The following is a 22,675-nucleotide window of genomic DNA, read 5'->3' as shown; positions in this document are numbered from 1 at the left end:
CTTGCACAGCAAGCTGAAAGCAGCCCTCCACTAATGAGTCCTATGGCGTAATCCCCAGCTCCCTTGTTTTTTAGATAGATAATTCTAAGGGGGACCTTCCACAGTTTCCCCAGAAGAATTAAGCTTTAGTTGCCCAAATTGTAGCCAGCTTAATACACACCCTCTACTGCCTTCCCTACTCCTACTCACATGTTCTCTGCCTCCTCAATCAGCTACCTGCTCTCAAACCTTTGTCTCAGGGTCTGAGAAATGAGACACTACAGGACAGGAAATAATTTTCAGTTTTAAAAACCAAAGGTAAAAAAGTAAGGGATCATTTCTAAATAATTAAATATAATCACATTTTTTCAAAAAGAAAACATTAACCAGCCACTATTTGGTACTGCATGGTGAAAAATATCCAAACTGGGAGTTAATGTTACATGAATTTTAACTTATGAAATTTCTGGCATGAGAAGGAAAAGTACAGAAAACACTTAAAAAATCTGTTGGGGAAAGCACCATTTTAATAACCCCTTTAGGCCTTAGATCTAACACCTTCCTTACGTGCACAGGTTGAGAAAAGTGAAAATTCTCACATTTTTTTATTCTATTATTTTGAAATAGCTTGTTAAAGGGTGTGTGTGTGTGCTTGTGTGTATGTGTGTGTGTGTGTAAGAGAGAGAAAGAAAGAAAAGGAGGGAGAGAGGCAGGGAGGAAGGGAGGGACGATATTTGTGGAGGGGAGAAAGAAAGAAGGAAAGATCAGGTTATGTTTTAATGAAAGAATCTTTAAACATTCCTCAGATCTCTGATCGTCAATAAAGCAAATTCAAGCTGTCTCTCCCATTTGATGTCACTGAGCATGTCCATTCATTTACTCAAATTTTGCCAATACTTTCTATGGAGAATTACTAGGATTCACTTGTATAGCTAGAAAAATAAGAGAGACAGAGCTATGCCCAAGGAGTCGCCTTGGGAGATGGGGAGACAGAAAACTAAACAGTCACTATTCAGGGAGACAAGGACTATCCAGGGTGCTTGGGGGTCACAAAGGAGATGCTCCTAGCCTACACAGGATGGGTTTGGGAGGCAGCAAAACTGGATTAAGACTTCAACATGATGTTTGCTTTAAAATATGGTTCCCCATACCCAGTCTGTATATTTTATTTAAAATTGAAAATTAAAACCTATAAAACACGAACACTTACATGCACACTGAAATTTAAAAGAGCTTCTTTCTAGATTTCCAAATTGCAAAATTTGGATCAACTCATCCAAGTTAATCTCTTTTCATTTCCTAGGGTGCTCCTGCCTGGCTCTCGAGAATCTATCTAATCCCCCTCGTAAGTAATCCAGCACTGGTGTGTAAGAAGAAATTCCAGAGAAGTTGAGATCTGAACTAAAAGTTGAAGGAAAATTAGGAATTCTCTAGATGGGCAGAGAGAAGGAAGAGTAGGTAGGAGTCTTCTGGCAGAACTGTGTAAATGGGTAACACTGAGCTATAGCATAGAACTCTTAGAGCAGTTAGGAGATTAGTACCCTAGCACAAGGGGAGAGGGACAGGTGAGAGATGTGGGAGGACTAAAGTACCAGGAAATGAGACTGGAGAGACTAGCAAAAGTTAGATCCGTTAAATACTCTGTTATTTTTTTTTTGAGATATAATTCACATAGCATAAAATTCACCCTTTATACTTTATAACTCTGATTTTTTAGTATATTCAGAGCTTGCAACCATCAGCCCTATCTAATTCCAGAACATTTTTATCACCCTAAAAAAGAAACCCATATCCAATAGCAGTCACATCCTGTCCTGCCAGCCCCTGGCAACCAATACTCTATTTTTGTCATTGGATATTTCATATAAATTGAATTATACAATATATGACCTTACAAAGGGCCTTACAAGTCTGACTTCTTTCACTTGGCATAATGTTTTCAAGGTTCATCGTAATGTAGCATGAAACAATACTTCATTCTTTTCCTTATGGACCACTGTGTGAATATCTCACATCTATCTGTTCATCAGTTAGTAGATATTTGGGTTGTTTACACTTCTTGGCTATTATAAATAGTTATCAACATTCATGTACACAATTTTGTCTAGAAATATGTTTTCAATTCCCTTGGGCATATAACTCATGGTGAAATTACTGATTAATATGGTAACTTTATGTTTAACTTTTTGAGGAATTGCTAGACTGTCTTCCAAAGTGGCTGTACCATTTTATAGCCACATCAATTCTAAGGAGTCTGAAGCCATCTAGAAGGCAGGTGAGCCACTCAAAGTCTTAAGGCTGCATAGAGTCATATTAAATTTTTAATTTTTAAAAGGTCACTCTAGAATCAGTGTGGAGGATGATTAGAGGATTTCCATAAGAAAGAGGCAGAGAAGTCTGTTAGGATTCTACTGTGAGTAAGCCATGTGAAAGAACAAGACAGTCTAATTAGGAAAGCAGTAGTAGGGTTGAAGAGGAGGAATTGGAATTAAAAAGGAAGGGAAGGGACTTGCCTGGTGGTGCAGTAGTTAAGAATCTGCCTGCCAATGCAGGGGACACGGGTTCGATACCTGGCCCAGGAAGATCCCACATGCCACTGAGCAATTAAGCCCATGTGCCACAACTATTGAGCCTGCACTGTAGAGCCCACGAGCCACAACTACTGAAGCCCGCGTGCCCCAGAGCCCGCGCACCACAACTACTGAGCCCACGTGCCACAACTACTGAAGCCCACGTACTCTAGGGCCCATGTGCAGCAACTACTGAGCTGACACACTGCAACTACTGAAGCCCGAGCACCTAGAGCCCGCACTCCACAACAAGAGAAGCCACTGCAATGAGAAGCCCATGCACCACAATGAAGAGTAGCCTCCGCTCGCCGCAACTAGAGAAAGCCCATGCGCAGCCACAAAGACTCCATGCAGCCAAAAATAAATAAATAAGTTTTTAAAAAATAAAAGGAAGGGAAAGAAAAGTGAAATCACTTCTAGAAAAGATTGATTTAAAACTTAAATTACCCAGGAAGTTAAGTATCATAAACCTAAATGCCTAAAAGATCAGACAAGTAATGGAAATAAATAAAACATACAAGATATAAGCAATAGGGAGTGGTGGAGACTATAACAAAGAAGAAAGAATACATCCAATCTAAAGGAAGCAGCTATAACTCAGCTCCAACCACCTAATGTTATGAGGAATGTAGGTGCAGTGTTGTCAGAAATTCTCCTTGGTCAAGAGAAGCCAAAATCTGGATTTCATGTTAAATATCCTGATCTTTAAATACTGCCAGTAGATACAATATTTCTTTAAATTCTGTGCGGTATCAACAAAACATGCCAATGAGCTGCTAATTTGTGACCTCCCTAACACAGAATAAAAGGAACAGTGGGCCAAGAATCAGAGTATGCCCACAAGGAAGGGGTGGATTAAAGAAGATTCCATAAAGAAGACCAAGGAGAGAGCAGAAACAGAGGAGGAAACTGTAATGGTGTGACAGCCCAGAAGCTCAGGGATGATAAAGACCAAGAAGGGGACTAGGAAATGGTGTAAAACAGCACAGGGAGCCATTTACACTGGGGAATGAAAGATAGACTTTGGGATTTGACAACTATGAAATACAGGAAAATGGAAAAAAATATTTGGTGACTGTGAGCAAAGTAGAAAGTTAAAAAATTAAGCTTTCTCTCTCTTCCCAAACATTGTTTTCTTCAACAGTCAACATAAAGATTATGTGCCTCAAATCTTTATGGTTCTCAGAGAAGAGCCAGATGGGTTTGATTGTATTGTCCTCTCCGCTGATAAACATTGAAATAGCCCAATTTTTTTTTTTAAATGATGTCCTTTGAAGAAGTTTAGATCTCTATGATATAAGACCACTTGGTCCTTGTCAAGCTTACAGCTTAACAAAGGAATTACTTACAGGTCTTATAAACAAAAAAAAATTGTGGGAACAATGTATATAACTTTGCTGGTATGTCAAAGACCCAAAATAACAGTGGCTTAGACAGCCTAGAAGTTTCTTCCTCACTCATATGAAACTCCAAGCTGTTATGGCAGCTCTGCTTGGAGAAGTCATCATCACTGTCCCAGGCCTTTTGGGACAGTGATGATGACTGTCCCAAATCGTGTTGTTCTGCCATCCTTAGAGCGCTGGCCTCTTCAGCAAGGTCTAAGGAAGTACACCTCCATATCCACATCCCAGCAAGTGAGAAGGGGAAGGAGGCAGCACCCTCAGCCTTTAAAGGGCATCAGGAAGTCACACAAGTCATTTCTGTATACATAGTAATGACCAGAACTACATGCCACATGGAATAATTTTTATCCACAAGGGAGGCTGAAAAGTGTCATCTTTATTCTGTAGGGGTCTGTCCCCAGTGAAAATTCAGGGGCTCTACATCTGAGGATGATGGAGAAAGGAGACACTGTGAGACAATTAGCGATCTCCACCACAGAGTGGAATTCAATTTTTTAAAGATTCTGTTCTTAAAGCTCTATAAATAATTTATATTTTGGTTCAGTTTTACAAGGGAATATAAATCTGGCCTAACCTTTATGCTTAAATATTGGAAACACAGCAATGTAACATTGCCACAATTTTGGCTTCATCGTGCTGGTATTTATGACAGTGCTGAAGAAAGTTAAAGTTAATTTTAATCTGTTCTTACAAAATTATTTTCCTAAGAATTCTAAAGCAATTCTAGTCTTCTTGCCATGCTTAACAACTAGCTTTCAAAAGACTGCATTAAAAACTCAAATTATAAAATAAAAAAAAATCATTGACATATTCCTACAGCATATGGAACTATACTACCTCAAAGATTCTTTTAAATTAACACAGTCAATTGTGCCCTTACTGCCAGAAAACTCTTGAAGTAACAAGTATGCACTGTAGCAAGATATGCTCCTGAATTTTGACACTTTATTCTCATATTAGTTCACAGTGCTATATTTTATCAAATACTAGAAAAAACTAAAAATAAAATAGTTCACCAGCACATGGTTCACTTGTGCTTGATATGTGAACATTCTAAAAGCCTACCAATGAACTATTGAATCTCGTAAATAAATATGAAGAGGAACTCCATAAAAAGTGATATAATTTACAAGACAGTAATTTATTGACTGTTTTATGATGATTCAGATCTACAAATTCAAGAGTATATTATTTAAAAGCTTCTTGGCTTCAATCTTTCTTAAAAAAACAAAACATGGTACTTCCCTACAATAGCATTTTTATCCACTTAAAAGCATGTACATTATTATGTTTAACAAGTTTAAGATCTTAATTTTTGACTGGGTTGCCTTAAGAATGCTTTTGAATGGTTAGGGCAATGATTAACATTATCAAGCATAATGTAGGACATAATTATTAAAACAATTTTTGAAAATATGTTTACAGTAAAAGTATTCATTATAGAAAGTTTGGAATCTACTGAAAAGTAGAAAGACTATCACAATAAACTGCATTAAATTGAGTATTAAATATGTATAGTATGTCCAAAATTATCTTTTTATTTATTTATTTTTTATTCATTCATTCATTCATTTATTTTGCTGCATTGGGTCTTAGTGTTGCAGCACACGGGATCTTTGTTGTGGCATGCGGGTTTCTCACTAACTGTGGCGCAACGTTTCCAGAGCATGCGGGCTCAATAACTGCAGCACGTGGGCTCTCTAGTTGTGGTGCGTGGGCTCTAGAGTGTGTGGGCTTAGCTTCCCCACGGCATGCGGGATCTTAGTTCCCTGACAAGGGATTGAATCTTCATCCTCTACATTGGAAGGTGGATTCTTATCCACTGGACCACCAGGGAAGTCCCCAAAATTATCTTGACCAATAAGATGTTACATGAAAGAGAAAATGAATGGAGGATATCCACTTCAAATCAAGAGAGTAACAGAGATGGGAAATGCCCTCCTGCTGGAAAAATGAAACAACTGTACAATTGTTTTCAAGACACTGGATACCAGGCAATGAGAAATGAAAAACAAAAGGTGAACCCTAAGAAATGGGAAACTGATGACATGAGCCCTATGACTGACCCAGCTTCCAGACCATGGCTCTGGGAAGGAAAATTGAGGCAGAGCCCAGCACAGTCTCTGAATCGAAGAGATGTATCTGAGAAATCAGGTAAATCGGAGAAGCTAAAAATCTCAGGACAGAGTAACAGAGGGAGGAGAGCTGAACAGAGAGGGATCTCTAATCTGTAGATACCCCTGCAGGTATTTGGCAGAGTACTGATCAGCACATGTATATAAGAAAACAACCCACGACCAGGAAAAGAACCACACAGGGCTGCAAACTGTGCCTATTCCCACCAGCCAGACTGGAAAACCTGATAATTCATGTGGTTTAGGGTAGAGTACTCAGACACTAATCTTAAAAACAAGACCTGAAAGAATCAAACTGTTTCCTAGTAACTAACTGCATCCCGTTAAAAAAAAAATGCTCAAGAAGATTTAGAGGGATATAAAAAAATATCCAGCACTCTATAAGGTAAAATTCACAATGTCTGGTATCCATCAAAAATTATCAGGCATGCAAAGAAGTAGGAATATATAGCCCATAACAAGGAGAAAAATCAACCCAAAAAAATGACCAAAAACTGAAAATGATGTTAGAATTTGCAGACCAGGTCATTAAAATAGTTATTATAAATCTACTCCATATGTTTAAAACAATTAAATAGTGATATGGAAGATTTTTAGAACACCCAAATTAAACTTCAAGAGATGAAAACTATAATGTATGAGATGAAAAACACACTAAATGTTATTACTGTTAGTGAACTTAAAGACACAGCAATAAAAACTATCCAAAATGAAACACACAAAGAAAAATTAATTTAAAAAATTTCAAAAGTATCAATAATTCTAATGTACAAGTAACTGGAGTTCCTGAAAGAGAGGAGGGAGAGAAGGGAAACCAGAAACAACTGAAGGGGTAATGACTAATATTTTTTCAGATTTGATGGAAATTATAAACCCACAGGTCCAAGAAGTTCAATGAACCCAAAACATAAGACACATGAAGAAAGTTTTACCAAGACACGTCATAATCAAATTGATCAAAACCAATGAAAAAGGGAAAATCCATAAGGACATGTTTTATATAAGAGGAACAAAAATAAGGATGACAGTAGATTTCTCATAAAAAACAATGCAAGTGAGAGAACACAGTAGAGTAACATCATTAAAGCATAAAAAGAAAAAAAGGCCAATCTAGATTTCTATATCTAACAAAAATCTTACAAAATGAAAATATGAAATAAAGACATTTTCAAACGTACAAAAGCTGAAAGGATCCATCACCAACAGACCTGTGCTACAACAAAGGTTAAAGGAAGCCCTTCAGGCACAAGGAAGATGACACCAGATGGAAATGGTGTGAAAAGCATGAAAGAAAATGAAGGAATAAAAGGAAGGAAGACCACTGACAATGGCAACTACACGAGTAAGTACAACAGATTTGTTTCTATTATGTAAATTTCTTTAAAAGATTATGTGCTGTTTAAGCAAAACTGATAAATGTAGTATGGGGTTTATAAGATACGTAAGAAAAACAGAAAAAAATTTTAATGTGCTTTCAATAGTTACTTGAAAATTATAAATTCACACAAAAATATTTCAGAGCTACTATTCTAGAGAAATTAAAATTGTTGCCATTATTCTGAGATCCCATTCCACATGGCCTACATTTTCCCATTTGGCTTGAGTAGTCTTAGCATTATGCTGTGGAAAATATAATTTAAGTTGAACTTATTACATTTGCTTTCATAGAGAAAAAGTAGTAATTCGAAAAGGATGTTCTAGTAAACAAATTGTCTCACAAGGTTTGGTAATGGCTTTTGTCAAACTTTATAAATAAAAGCAAACAACTATTGTTTCACTACAAAGCTAAACTCATCAAATATTTATTTTAATGTAGGTAACTTTTAAAAATTGGGTCAAACATATAAGTAGATTAAAAATTATATTTATAGCACAAGTCACAAAAGAATGTTCCTTTCATTCCTCCCCCAACCAGCTCAAAATGAGCAATTAGCATAATACATATCATTTGGGCTTTTAGGAGAATGGTTATCAGGAAGGTTAGGGGGAGAAGGTGACAAAGCAGTTCTCACCATTAAGAGGTAGATAAAAGCAATCATAAGACCAAAGCACAGCAGGCGATTCACAAGTGCAAAATTCTGTACACTGCTACTGAATTTTTCTCCTATTTTGTGAAATCTATTCAAAAGCATACCTACAAGTTCTTTCAATGAGTAGCCCTATGCTGGAACGGAAGTGGAAATTATCAATAAAATATACAAAGGAGATAGATCTTTTGAGTAGTAAGAGTAAAGTAGATTCCAAGATGAAAATCTAATAAAAACAAAACTACCTTGGAAAAGAGGTTTGTGTGCATCCCTGAAAAGAAATACTGATGCACACTGAAGTTTGGGAACTACTACTCTAGACTAAAAAAAATGAACAAAAAGCAAGAAGTCCCATGCCAAAGTCTGTGCATTCAAATTCTGCCATATAAGACAACTATTAAATCTCTAGCAGGGGACTTCCTTGGTGGTCCAACAGTTAAGACTCTACACTCCCAATGCAGGGGGCCCAGGTTCGATCCCTGATTAGGGAGCTAGATCCCACATGCCACAACTAAAACCTGGCACAGCCAAATAAATAAACAAATATTTTTAAAAAGAATCCCCAGCGGTAGAGGATGAGTGGAAAATATCCTAAAGTGTTTCTGCTTGTCAGCAGAATTTATTTCAATTTATTTGAATATTAAGTCTCTATAACCATTACATATTACTAGGTTAAACATTCTTGAAAGAATTAAATGAGACAATACACGTGAATACACCCAATACTGAGCCTCAATAAATGCATGATGGATTTTAATCTAAGTCTTGCTCTGGAAGTGCCAGAAGTAGCATAAAAGATTTTGGCCACTTATTGGAAGTAATTCCTGCCATTCTAAATAGAAAATCTGTTGTATTTATTTCATGCATTTCAACACCAGCTGTAAAACTTGTTATGGTGGGATTACATCTTACATATGGATTGAGTTATAAAATGTTTAAATGCATAGGATGCTCCTTCATACTTCTCCTATACCAGAAAGGGTAAAAGAACAAGAAAAGCAAAGAAATCAAGAGACGAGAAGGAATAGTCAAAGACACTTTTAAGAATACAGTAAACTCAAAATCTGTTCAGAATATCAGCATACATTACTACATCAAATAAAGGCTAGCATAGCAGAAACAACATTTTAGATGATAACGATGATGATGATGATGATGATGATGATGATGATAATGATGTAGCTAATCCGAGTTTAAATGGCTTATTAGGAAATAAAGGATTAAAACAGTCAGACTAGCAAACACAAGGAAACCTGGGTCATTAAAAAAAAAGTGAATGTAAAATTTATCAGGTAAAGTGGTCAGTGTCAGGCCTCTAGACTAATAAGGAAATGATGAAAAACCAAATCAGATGGTGGCATGAGTGAAGATATGACATGCAGTGTTGGGCAATTGGGAAAAGAATGAAACCAAACTGATGGAATACACTGCTCCACGTTTAAAGTGATACAAATAACAACAATATTTAATAGCAACATCCAAGTACAACCAAACAATGTAGCTGTGTTGGAAATGTGTGCAAATGAGTTTGAGAATAGAGGCATTATATCTGAACCTAGGCTGCCTACTGGCCATATGATAGTATAGTAGCCCTCCCCCCCCACCCCCTTATCTGCAGGGGATATATTCTAAGACCCTCAAGGGATGCCTGAAACCACGGATTGTACCAACCTTATATATACTATGTTTTTCCATATATATATATATATATACACACACACACACACACACATACCTAAGTTTAATTTATAAATTAGGCACAGTAAGAGAATATCCAAACTGCCAGCATCACTACTCTTGCACTTTGTGGCCATTATTAAGTAAAATAAGGATTACTTGAATACAAGCACTGAGATACTGAGACAGGCAGTCTGATAACCAAGAGACCTATTAAGTAACAAACAGGTCAGTAGCATATATAGTGTGGATACACTGGACAAAGGGATGATTCACATCCCAGGCAGGACAGAGCAGGGCAGCAAGAGATTTCATCTCACTGCTCACAATGCCATGTAATTTAAAACTTGTGAATTGTGTATTTCTGGAATTTTCCATTTAATATTTTCAGACCATGGTTGACCATGGGTAACTGAAATCACAGAAAGTGAAACCATGGGGCTTCCCTGGTGGCGCAGTGGTTGAGAGTCTGCCTGCTGATGCAGGGGACACGGGTTCGTGCCCTGGTCTGGGAAGATCCCACATGCCGCAGAGCGGCTGGGCCCGTGAGCCATGGCCGCTGAGCCTGCGCATCTGGAGCCTGTGCTCCACAAAGGGAGAGGCCACAACAGTGAGAGGCCCACGTACCACAAAGAAAAAAAAAGAAAGTGAAACCATGAATAAGGAGGTACTACTGTATATTATATGTATAAAATTAAATAAGAGTAAATGCAGGCTCTCAGCCTTACTCCCTACATTTCAAGTGCTTAAAAGACACAGAGAATATTTCTATTGAAAAGCACTGATCTATACAGCTGTGAGAGATGCCTTGTATGTGAAAGATGAAATCTAACACACACACACACACACACACACACACACAGAGCCAATAACTCATCCATTCTTTCTTTCAGAACAATTTATTGAGCATTTCTCATGTGAGAGTCGCTGTGCTAGGAATTTGGAGTCCACAGATTAAAACAAAATATTCCCTGCTCTCAAGGAGCTTGCAAGTGCAGTAGGAAATAATGACATACGAATAGTTGATCGATCAGCAAATACTTGTTGGGCACCAACTATCAGAAATGCACTTAATGATGTGGAAGGAAGCAAAAAACAGTAACCAAGTTCTCTCTGCCTTCAAGGGGCTTACAATCTAACTAATGACACACAACACAGAGTACGATGTAAAACGTTTTAAGTGGCAATTAATATTTGAGACTGTGTACTTCAAACTGAGATCTATGAGCCTGATGTGGAATTATTTCTTCCATTTTGGGTCTTCACTGGAATGATAATCTAAAAAAATAAAATACATATAAATGTATTCTAATTAATATCTGAAGAAGCATCTTAAAACTAAATAATTTTCACCAACAAATTTTCATTCTGGCGTCTGCTGTTGCTGTTCTCAATCATGCATGTATTAGGTGAAGGCCAAATAACATACAGTTTGCTAAATAAGTAAAGTCTGATTAGGAAAAAAGGTGAGGATGAATTGAGTCATTATAGAACACATAATAGAACACATTATAGAACACTCTGCCTTGCTAGCAGAGGCATCCAAAAATACCTGTGCTACAGTGGTTAAAAATCACCATCATGTTGAGAGTGAAGGTGATGCATGCATCCTATCTCTCTGTTCCTATACAATATGTCCTCCACTCCTGCAGTCTTTGGGTATGGTTTACAGATTTGATTTATAATTCAAGAACTTCACAGTTCTAATCACATCTTTAAGAGAACAAAAAGATGTTATCAAGTTCTCAGGTGATACTTCATTAAAACTGGTATTTGAAGATTATTTACTGGTAGAGTTTTCATCATGTGTGAAGTCTGATTACCCTGAACCAGCAAACAAAGCCTTTAAGTTAATTTTTTAATCTACATTTTAAAAGGACACTATCTACATTAATATAAAACACAGAAACAGATTAAAGAAAAAAATCTGAGGCTACATCTTTTACTCTTAAACCCAACACTGGCAATGTAATTTCAACAATACAGTATCATTGGAAACATAACTCAATGTTGTTCCTTCTAATTTTATCAATTCTGTTGTTCACACTTAATATTTTCTCATTGGTTTTGGTTTTACAACTTGTGAAATCTATAAGGAAATGTGTTTGTATTTTTTTAGCTTTGGCTGTATCCTTATTTTTAAATTTTTACAGTAGGTTCTTGTTGGTTATCTATTTTAAATATAGCAGTGTGTACATGTCAATCCCAAACTCCCAATCCATATTTTATTTTATGTTCCTAAATACTTAAGTGAAATGTTTAATGAGAATAACTTAGATTCACACTGTACAGACCAGTAGTCTTTGTTAAAATCAAACCACTCATCCCATGGCGTTTTATTTAAAGAGGGTGCTCATTTGGAAGCCAAACCTCTTCTCTCCTTTCCATCTAGGTGTTGGAGGCCACGGACCTCTCCCTAGTGAGCCACAGAGGAATTGAAAAGAAACCACAAATACATATGTAAATCATTTCATATATTAAATTTACTACCATATTTCAAAATATAAAGATGCTGTTCTGGGAAATAAAAGGCCAATTGTTTTAAAGACTTTACTCATACAGTAGTCAGGTTTTTTTTTATTATGGATTTTCTCAATCAATTAATACTAAAATTCAACTTGTAAGCCTGTGTGAACCACTGCCATAGTTCTAAATTACTGCAGGAATTCAGAGAGGAACAAGATCATGGAGAGCTGCCGAAATCAGAGGAAGCATCACAAAAGAGGAGGGACATAAGTTGGGCCTAGAGGAAAAGGAAAGCAGAGAAGGCATAGCTTCTTAAGTAAAACCACAGAGGAGGAAAGTCTGAGTTTGGCTAAGAGATGGCCATGATAGTTCTGGAAGAAGTTGGTTCAAAAAATACACTGCAAATGCTGGGCTGACAGAAACCTCTGCTACTGGGTACTCTCAATTGCAAGGGGCAGAAATTCAATTTATGGATAATTCATTGCTCACATAACATAATCCCAGAAAAATCAGTAGTAGAACGGCCCTGAGAATGCCTGGATGCAGGAACTGAAAACTGAAACGCTCCTACTATTTGTTCCCTACCCACCACATGCATGCATACACATACATACACACACACACACACACACACACACACACACACACACACACAAATGCATGCGTGCACACATGCACAGATATGCACATCTTTTCTTTACATGTTGATTTACTCTCTGAGGCTGCCAGTTCCCATTATCTAAAATCTAAGCCACTTGGTAGCTCCAAGCTTAGGGCTTAAATACTTAAAGCTATAAGGCAGGGAGTGGCAAGAGTTAAAAATGTAAAGGTAATGAAGATAGGCTAAGTCCAGTCTATGAGAGAATCTAGGTATCACGCTAGGGAGTTTCGACTTTTACAGTCAGATCTGGCCTAATCTAAGTTAGAAAATCTATCTATGAAGAAATAAGTTTATTTCAAAAATTCCTGAGCTGCAGCTTGCTCTGGATGAAGTTACTGTAGTCAACCATGATCAGGCTGAGTGGCTCACAATTTCCCTCTCTGCAAACAGTCCTACTCTAGAAGGGCAGACACCTGAGGCCAGATGGGGCCATCCCAATACCCTGTCTACCTGGCCACAGATGAGTGGTTCATAGGTATACACCTGACCTAATACAATCCAATCGAATTACAGTTTGGGGATATTCAGTTTAAAATGTTTACATTTTGACTCAAATACCCAGGAAAATCTTAAAGTCTTCCTTAGACCATGGTAGGACATAGGGTACAACTCTGTAAAATTAACAGAATACAGATGAGTCCCACACTGAGCTCGCATTTTGCAATAGAGCAGTAAGGGGATCTGGGCCAATGATTCCGATCAATGGAACTAGATCCATTTAAAGAAGAGATTTAAGTACATAAAACAGAAGAGGAAAAAAAGTAGAATATCTATGAATAGAATTCAGAGCCACCACAGAGTAGAAAGGGGAATTGAGTAATAGAAGAACAAAGGAGGAATGTCTCAATAGACTTTTCAAGTAGATCAAAACTGTAGCATCTACTGAAAAAGATGTATAGAAAGAACCCTATGGCCGAAAAAGCAATGAGAATTCAAGTTTCCTGATTGAATTTAATAGTAGAAATCTACATATAGGAGAGAAAGGAGACACAGAGCTTTCGATTTCTGCCAAAATGATAAGTAGAAATAAAAATACAGAGCCTCCACTCCACACTCTTACTTTTATATGGAAGAGAGACCTATAATCTGTACTTCCTGCTGGGAAAATAAAAGAAGGCATGATACAGCACACTGTCTCACTCCTCTCTCTAACCCTCATCTTCCAGTATCCAGTTCTCTCAAGATGAACGAAGGAATCTAAGAACAACTGCAGTGCTGACATTCACTTCAATGGAAAAAACAAACTTTTCCCCTGGAAACTTCACTTCCTGCATGTGAGTGTGAGATGTATATTACAAGACTACCAGTTTTGAAATCAGACCTAGATTCAAACCCTGGTGCCACTGCTATCTGAATGACTGTTAGCATTTAACCTTTCAAAGTCTCCATTTATTTGTGGGGAGGGGGAGGGAGAGAGGGAAGGTGGGACTAGGGAAACTTGAATTCAGCTGCTAGAGATGAGAGGCAGATTAGATAAAATCATTCCTGCAAAGAGCCTGGACATTAGCTATGCTCAACAGACCCCCATGTCCTTATACAATGCCCCATAGTCATTGGGCCACAGACGTACAGTGGATCTAAGATGGTCTCTGGTTCGGCTCCATCCTGTAAGATAAAGGGAGGCCATGCTGTGGGACTCCAAATCACAAGGTTGGTTCCCTCTAAGGATTGATGGGCCCAGTCCCTTAAAAACCTTTCACATATGGAATATATTGGAGACTAATTAAGTCAATTCATAGACTAACATACATGCTAGTGATTCAGACTCCTTTTTTATAACCATCATTCTTAAATGAGTCCTCACCATTCTCCTAAATCGCAGGAGAGTTTTCTTTCTAAGGAGTTGCACAACCCTAGCTAGTCTCCAATCCAGTCCCATCCCCAGATGGTCATCATACCTACCCTGGTAGAAAACTTCAACATTTCATTAAGTAATCACTTGCTCATATTTTTCTCTTCTTCCTTCCTTAGCAATGAATACATCATTCTTTTTGGCCATGAACAACTGAACCCCACTATTATATATGGAGAATTCTCTCTCTCTTATGAAAGGGCCCACCTTCCACTATAGAAGCTGGTGTGCCAACAATGACAGCAATGTTATCTCACAGAATCAGTTCTGCAGAGTGATTCTGAGCACTGTTCTGACTGAGTGGCTTCTAAGCCAGGTCTGCTGTCTATCCCAGAGATTCTATGAACTAGTCAATGTGGTGGACACATGCTAAGGTGACCTCCAATGAATCATGTCCTTCTACAGTCCCCTCCTCTTAAGTCTGAGTAGAACATGTGACTTGCTTCTAACCAATAAAATATGGCATAGGTAATAGATGTCACTCCCTTGACTAGATTATGTTATATGGCAAAGGTGATATCACATCACCCCCATATGTTATATCATATTGGAGCAAGAGACTCTTCCTTTCTGGCTTTGAAAAGTAGGCTGCCATGTTGTAAGAGGGTCACTCGTGCCTGTGAGAGGGTCAAATTGCAAAGTACAGCAGGCAGTCTGTAAGAGCTGTGAGTGGTCTCTGACTGATAGCCAACAAGAAAATGGAGACCTCGGTCCTACAACCACAAGGAGATGAATTCTGCCAACAATCTAAGAAAGCTTGGAAGCAGATCTTTCCCCAGTGACCCTGTAATAACACTGCGGCACTGACTAACAGCTGGTGAGATCCCTGAACAGAGGATCTAGTTGAGCCATGTGTGAACTCCTGAGCAATGAACTTGAGATGGTAAATATGTGTTTTTTAAGCTGCTAAATTTGTGGTAATGCTTGACAAAGCAAAAGAAAACAAATCGAGTCAATATCCTCTAATAAGTTTATGTAATGCCTAAATTAACTAAAGTTAATTTCGATGATTTGCTACCAAATATCTCCAGTGATATTTGAGTGATCCGAATCTTATTCTTCATTTAATGGCCATTTCAAATTCCATGCATCACTATTCCATTCAAACTACACTAGTCCACACCCATCTCCTTATCACAGATTCTGTAGAAATAGGAAGAAAGTACCATTTCCAGCAACTTCAACTCTCCTCAATCTCACCAGCAGCATGCAATACTCTCTCTGGTACAGCAAAGAATATAACAAATGGAAGTTTTCTTCTTTGGGGGACTCTAAACAGAGTTCGTTATAGTAAGTAGCAAACCACACTTGAATAGTCACTTCTTTTTCAATATTTCACATTTTAAAATGATCTGAATGAGCTCTTATAAACCACACATTTAGAGAAAAGAACAGTTATACACACACACACACACACACACACACACACATACACACACGTATATATACATTAACCGAATAGAGTAGAGAGCTCCTGGTACCATCTGCTATTCAAAACTGCTGAAAGTACTTTCATCAAATACATGTGAGCTTGCATAAGATTACATATTACTATTTTCTATGAAATTGCAATGGTTTCTTCTGCATCCTGGATAATGTATTCCACTTTTGAATCTAATAATCCAATATCGAAAGTCTATCACCTTGGCTCTTACAAATCAAATGGGTAATTACTCTCAAAAATTCTGGTGAAATTTGAAGGAGAGGGCATTTGGGAGGATGAAGAAAAAGTCTTAAGAGTACCTTCCCTACAGAAGAACAAGCTGCTATCCTTTTTCTTTTTTTTAAGTCTGATTTATCAAGATAAGAGGTCTACATGGACAGAAATGACTAGATAGCTGCATAAACTCTCTGTTCACTTTGATTTCTAAAGAAGCAGAGGTAATAAGAGAAAGTGGATGTCCTGACACCCAAAACAACATGTACCTTAATTGATACTGGCTGCCTCTAGAGTGGACAGTCCATTACTGTCCTCTGTCAATACTCTCTTCAAAAATCACGTTCTGAGTTCTCTCACCAGTGAGTCTGATGATCCTCAAGCTTGACAACTGTGCTGATAAACTTCAAAGCAGCTTTGACCAATAAAAGGGCTGCATGCAGTTGATAAGGTGGGGCCAGTGGGAGCAAAGGGATGTGTGGGATACAGACTGACCGCAAGAGTGGATACCCCTCAGAGGTGGGTATAATTGATTTAAAACCCGCTATTGGAGTCATGGGTCACCCATGTCAGCAGGCAATAGTAAGGGCCCAGTCACTTAGGACTATATTGAGTGGCATAAAATCTGACCTGAACGTCTACAAAATTCAGCATTTTAAACATCTAAGAATGTTTAATTTATGGAAATGTCATAACACAGCCATGGGAGCAGCTTGCTATTGTGACTAGGATACAGGAAATATAGATGTTATCCTCAGCTTCACACTGATTCAGTCGTGTGTGACCTTGGGTCTATTAGTGTACCTGCTGCCTCCTTCCGAAAATGAGAACACTATGGCTTCCTACCTATCTCTCAAATGTTTTGCAGCATCACCGGGAAAGGTAAGAGTTATAATCACAACCTAGGAAACAATGGTATGTATCTGTGGACGGGTAAAATAAAAATTAAGTATGATGTCTGTTGAAAGGAAAAGGCTTCAAACAATAAAAGCCCTCACCAACTTAAATACTCAAATAAATTACATTCTTTTTTTTTTCCTTCTTTTTTTTCTAGTACACGGGCCTCTCACTGCTGTGGCCTCTCCCGTTGCGGAGCACAGGCTCCGGACGCGCAGGCTCAGCGGCCGTGGCTCACGGGCCCAGCCGCTCCGCGGCATGTGGGATCCTCCCGGACCGGGGCACGAACCCGTGTCGCCTGCATCGGCAGGCGGACTCTCAAACACTGCGACACCAGGGAAGCCCCTAAATTACATTCTTTAAAAAATCTATGAAATCAAAAATAAAAAGCCATATTTGGATATAATAACAAAAAATGTCCATGACTACAGTATTTCACTAATGAGAAGGTACAGATGCTCATACAGAAGGATTTTATGATGTCCATATGCTTCTCAAATGACTCTCCTTGTTAGCTACTTCTCCCTATCTCTATTTAAGAATAACCTAGGGCTTCCCTGGTGGCGCAGTGTTTGAGAGTCCGCCTGCCGAAGCAGGGGACACGGGTTCGTGCCCTGGTACGGGAGGATACCACGTGCCGCAGAGCGGCTGGGCCCGTGAGCCATGGCCGCTGAGCCTGCGCTCCGCAGCGGGAGAGGCCACAGCAGTGAGAGGCCCGCGTACTAGAAAAAAAAAAAAAATAACCTACACCTTCCCCACTGAGCAGGTGTAAATTATAGTATAATATGTTGTAATATTTAAACAAATTCAAAATAGAAGTAACGCTAATAAAAAGAAATGAAAGCTATATAACCCTAAAACAAACTTCGATGCAGATATCAATATAAATCTGTACTATGTGTATCATTTAAACTAGTTAATTAAAAAGGTTATCTGGTCAGTTGGCTTCATGATTTAAAACACCTTAAAAACCAAATATTATCCAAAAGCATGCCAAATATACACAATAAGTATTTATAAATAATGGCAGTAAGTTCATAAAGCAACTCTGTCTACTATAATAATGGACATAATAATGGGCATAAAACAATCATAGCAGTCTATGATAATGTTTAAAATTACCTTTTTAATTTCAGAAGAGCCATTTTCATTTTTACAGAAGATAGCAGTTTAATATGCCAAACACTCTCTAGCCAGAGTGTAAGGGCTGATTTTGCCAATAAAGGCCAGCCCAATAGGCTGAATCAATTGCAGAAGGAGAGAAACAGGAAGACCGAGAAAAAAACAAAACAAAAACAAAAAACCCCACCTCCCTCCTAACCATAAGCTGGTACTTAATTTAAAACTCTAAACTTCCTTCTGAACAACCTTGTAGGCATCTAACCGTGTCCGCTCTGTACTGGAGATGATCGATTCAGGAGGAGAGCCAGGAAAGCATCTCTCCCTCTAGCTAGCAGGCTGATATCAAAGGTCAGATTCAGGATTTCTACTCTACATACACCTGTTTATGACTGAAACATATATGAAGACATTCACTTTTTTCCACACAGAAAATAACATATCCCAAGAAAATGCTTCTCTTCTTGAGATTTGCCTTACTCAAACAAAATGGATGAAAATAAATTAAAGTTTTACAACTGATGAAATTATTTGTCCTTTTGAAAATATAATATTCTTAAGAAGCATTCTAAATACAAATGCTTTCCAGAAGGCATGTCAGTGATTTGATGTTTGGGTGATTAAACTGGTCCAAACTGGAACAGCTGTTTAAAAGGAAAAGGAGGACTAATTATCTGTGGTAAAAAGCAAATATCACAATAATTTCCATAATAAACATCCAAAGTACCGAAGAGTAGTTCAAAAGATATCCCTTCCAAACATGATATTTTTAATTGTCCTCATTTATCAACTGCAACTTATTCTGTGCTGTTATTAATTATGGGGTTAAAAAGATTTCTAGAACATCAGAAAATAACATCCAGACCTTTTCAAATGTCAAAAAGATTTTCTTTCCAAGTAATTTAAATTACTTTTTCTTTAATACAGATTCTCTATGTACTTATTCCCTTTTCCTAGATTTCAATAATGCCTGTAAGATTTGAAAACATGATTGTACTCCAAATATCTGTAATTCCTAAATCCTACCCTTTACGATAAATCTCAGCACAAGAGTATTTAGTTGTATAAGCATTGTTATACCACTTGGGGAGAAAAAAATTAACTCTTCATTTTCTTTTCCGGTTGAAGTTAAACTTTTAAAGCTCTTCTTACCCCACTCCCACATTCTACGTATACACACGCGTACACACACACACACACACACACACACACACACACACACACACACACACTACAGACGTATAATGGGATCTATGTAGATATCCCATTCCTCACAGATTTTAAAATGCTCTAGTTACTTAATCTAAAAGTTCCTTTTCGGAGATTACACACACCTCCCTGGCAGGGAAAACAAACACGACAGATATTCTTGAAATTAGAGCACAGCAGACTCACTAGAGAATTTCCAGTTCCACATTCCAGGAACGGCGTCCTGCGCTCCCGCCGCAGCCCCCTCTCCTCTCAGCCTCGGTCCCGCTCCAGTCACACCAGGGAGGCTCAGGCCTCTCACCCCAGCACCTCTCACTGCGGACCAGGGGGCGATGGCTTCCAAGACAAACAAACGCCGCCCGCTAGGCACTCAGGGAACGCCACCGTCCTCGGCTCCCTCTGGTCTTCACTGCGACACCCTCGGGTGGCGTTGAATTAATCAGTTCACCTCAAGAAGTTTACGATTCATCACTCTCCTCCCACTAGCCAAGGAACTGCTTTATCTCCCATCCCCCGGGCTCCGGAACTTTTCTTGAAACCCAGAATTCTCATGGATGGACTTGGAGCTGAAGTCCCCCACGAAACATCAAAGGTACCCCCACTAAGTATTGCTGCCCTCAAGCAACACGTTGGCAGTACAAACTTTTCATTCATAACTCGGCTCCAACATCCACTGGCTGTGTGTGTGTGTCGGCGGGCGCGGGGGACATCACACCGACGACCCCACGACTCGGCTGGTCTACCAGGTGTCGAGGTCTGCACCAAAAAGATCACCTGGCCCCGAACTTATGGCCAAAGGCGCCCTTGGACCCACCGACCTCTGGGCTGCGAGATGCCAAGCAAGCTGCGCCGGGGTCCGGACTGGGATGCTGTTAACCTGGGGAGCCCGAGTAGGGAATACAGCGGCGCATCCGGAGGACGCTCGGCCCGCCCCGTTCCCAGGGCTTTCCCCGGCCACCAGCCGCGGACCGGGCTGTGGTGCCACTCACCTCCGCTCGCTCCCGCCGAGGCTGTCGCGCCCTCCTTCGCCCCGCGCCGACGACCCCCTAACTTCTCCCCCTTCTCCAAACAGCCATCTTTCGCGGAGGAGAAGAGAATGGCGAGGCAGAAGCAAAGGGGTGACTGAAAGTTGACTCAGGGACCGCCGCTGCTCCGCCAGCAGGGACTTACCGGCCGCGGCAGGCGCCTGAAGAGGAGACGGAGGCGAGGGCGGCGGGCGCGGCGGGGCGGGTTGGGTGTGCGCTACGCGCTGTGCGGGACGCGCCGCCGCCGCCGCGCGGGAGGGGTAGCTCGCGAGGGCGGCCGCGCGGCTGCGAGCAGAGTGGGGTGGCGCGCAGAGGATTTGCTAAAAATAGCAACTCTCTGGGAGGGGTGGGGGGCGGAGGTGGGAGGGAGACGGAGAGGCCGGGCCGGGAGCCGCGCCGCGGCTGAGGCTGGGCGGGGCCGCGTGAGAAGAGAGGCAGGACCGGCGGCGAGAACGCGGACCCCGGCGCCGGAGACCCGGGGGGCACGGGCGCGGGAGAGCGAGGGATGCGGGGACACCTGGGCGCGCGGCCGAGGCGCGGGGAAGGACGCGCGGGGGACGGGAGGGGCCAGAGAGCCGCCTGGGGTGGAGCGGAGGGGAGCTCGGGGCTGGACCGGCGATTGTTCCCCGGGGAAGGACGGGGCGCCTGAGATCTCTGAAGCGAAACACGCCCACGCGAGGCGCAAGGTGCCGGTGGGGCGGCCGGGGCTCGCGCACCTCCTGCAGGGCCCCTGGGCAGCCCGGGGCCGGGCCGAGGACCGTGCCGGGAAGGAGCCTGCCGCTCAGGTGCGCGCGGCGTCCGCGGCTCCGCGACTTCTTTTTTGAGAGAAGAGAGCGTTGTGGGGCGGTACCTGGAGCGTCCCCACAGTTGCTTGGACTTCAGAGGATCATTCAAGGGGATTTTTCATTTGGGGTTTTAATGACCAAACGGGAAACGCGAGGAAATATGGTGACGGCTACTGGGAACATAAAGTAGGTTTGTGGCGTTTTAAGGCTGAACAGAGAGCACCATCTGCTCTGAAACCAACCCTGAGAGAAGGGAGGTAGAGTTAGTGAAGTCCGAGAATTGACGAGGTGACCCCCTTCAGTGGCTAGTATTTTCATTTTGTGGACTTTTTTTTTTTACTCCTGTAACTTAGTCCATATTAGTATCACTTATACCTATAGAATTATTTATAAATCGTAGAACACTGAAAGATGTTTTTAAAAAATGTAACCCTAAACATACTTGTCTCACGCTAACGTGTGGTCACTCGAAGAGGCTAATATTTATGGTGTATACACTGTTTATAATTTGACCCTCACGCGAATTAAAGCTAGTGTTTCTACATATACGTTTATGTTTTCCTCCATGTCATGTAAAACACAGCTGGCTCATGGATAATACAGATGTAAAGAACAAGAGAGACCTAACCCAGTGCCCTCATTTTCAGAGGAGGGAACCTGGATCCAGGGAAGTGATGTGACTTGACCAAGGTCTCTCAAGTTAGTGGCAGGGTTCACTTTAAACCCTAAGATTAAACCCAAACTACCAATGCCATAAAACCAGGATAACTCCCAGAAAGTTAGTAGTATGGTGCCTGTAATTTAATTTAAAATGGTCCAGCATTCATGGTAGAATGAAGGCATGTTGTGGTTAGATTTAACCCTCACTTTGCTCTAATCAAGAATTCACCTTCCAAGCGTTGTCAGCTACCTTTAAATAAAAAGGTCACACTCCTAAGGCCGTTCGTGCTAGAACTTCGTCTAGCTTAATTTTCTGTCTGTGCTAGGAGTTCCACTGATGAGCATGGTGAATCTCGTAATGGACTCTCAGTGGTGAAATCTGTTCTGTTGACTATTTTAGGGAAACGCCTCATTCTCATATGAATTAGGTATAAGCAGGTATAAACATTTAGTGACTTTTCACCCTTTACTTTCTAAAATGGAACCCTTTCTGAAATGGTCAAGTGTCCAGCCTTTTTTTTTTTTAAGATGATGTTTGTTTGCCTACTACTGA

General features: G+C 40.2%; 1 protein-coding gene across 1 annotated transcript in view; it reads right to left on the bottom strand.

The window, feature by feature from the left end:
* The window catches only part of HDAC9 (histone deacetylase 9), a 1,021,922-nt gene extending 1,001,031 nt beyond the window's left edge, over positions 1-20,891 (bottom strand). Inside the window, exon 1 of the mRNA XM_067042622.1 lies at positions 20,642-20,891. The gene's annotated coding sequence lies outside the window, so the exon portion shown is untranslated. The remainder of the gene's footprint in view (positions 1-20,641) is intronic.
* Positions 20,892-22,675: the final 1,784 nt, after the last annotated feature.

This window comes from Kogia breviceps, chromosome 9 (assembly GCF_026419965.1).
Source record: "Kogia breviceps isolate mKogBre1 chromosome 9, mKogBre1 haplotype 1, whole genome shotgun sequence".
Classification (NCBI taxonomy): domain Eukaryota; kingdom Metazoa; phylum Chordata; class Mammalia; order Artiodactyla; family Physeteridae; genus Kogia; species Kogia breviceps.
This window is presented reverse-complemented; position numbering and strand designations above follow the sequence as displayed.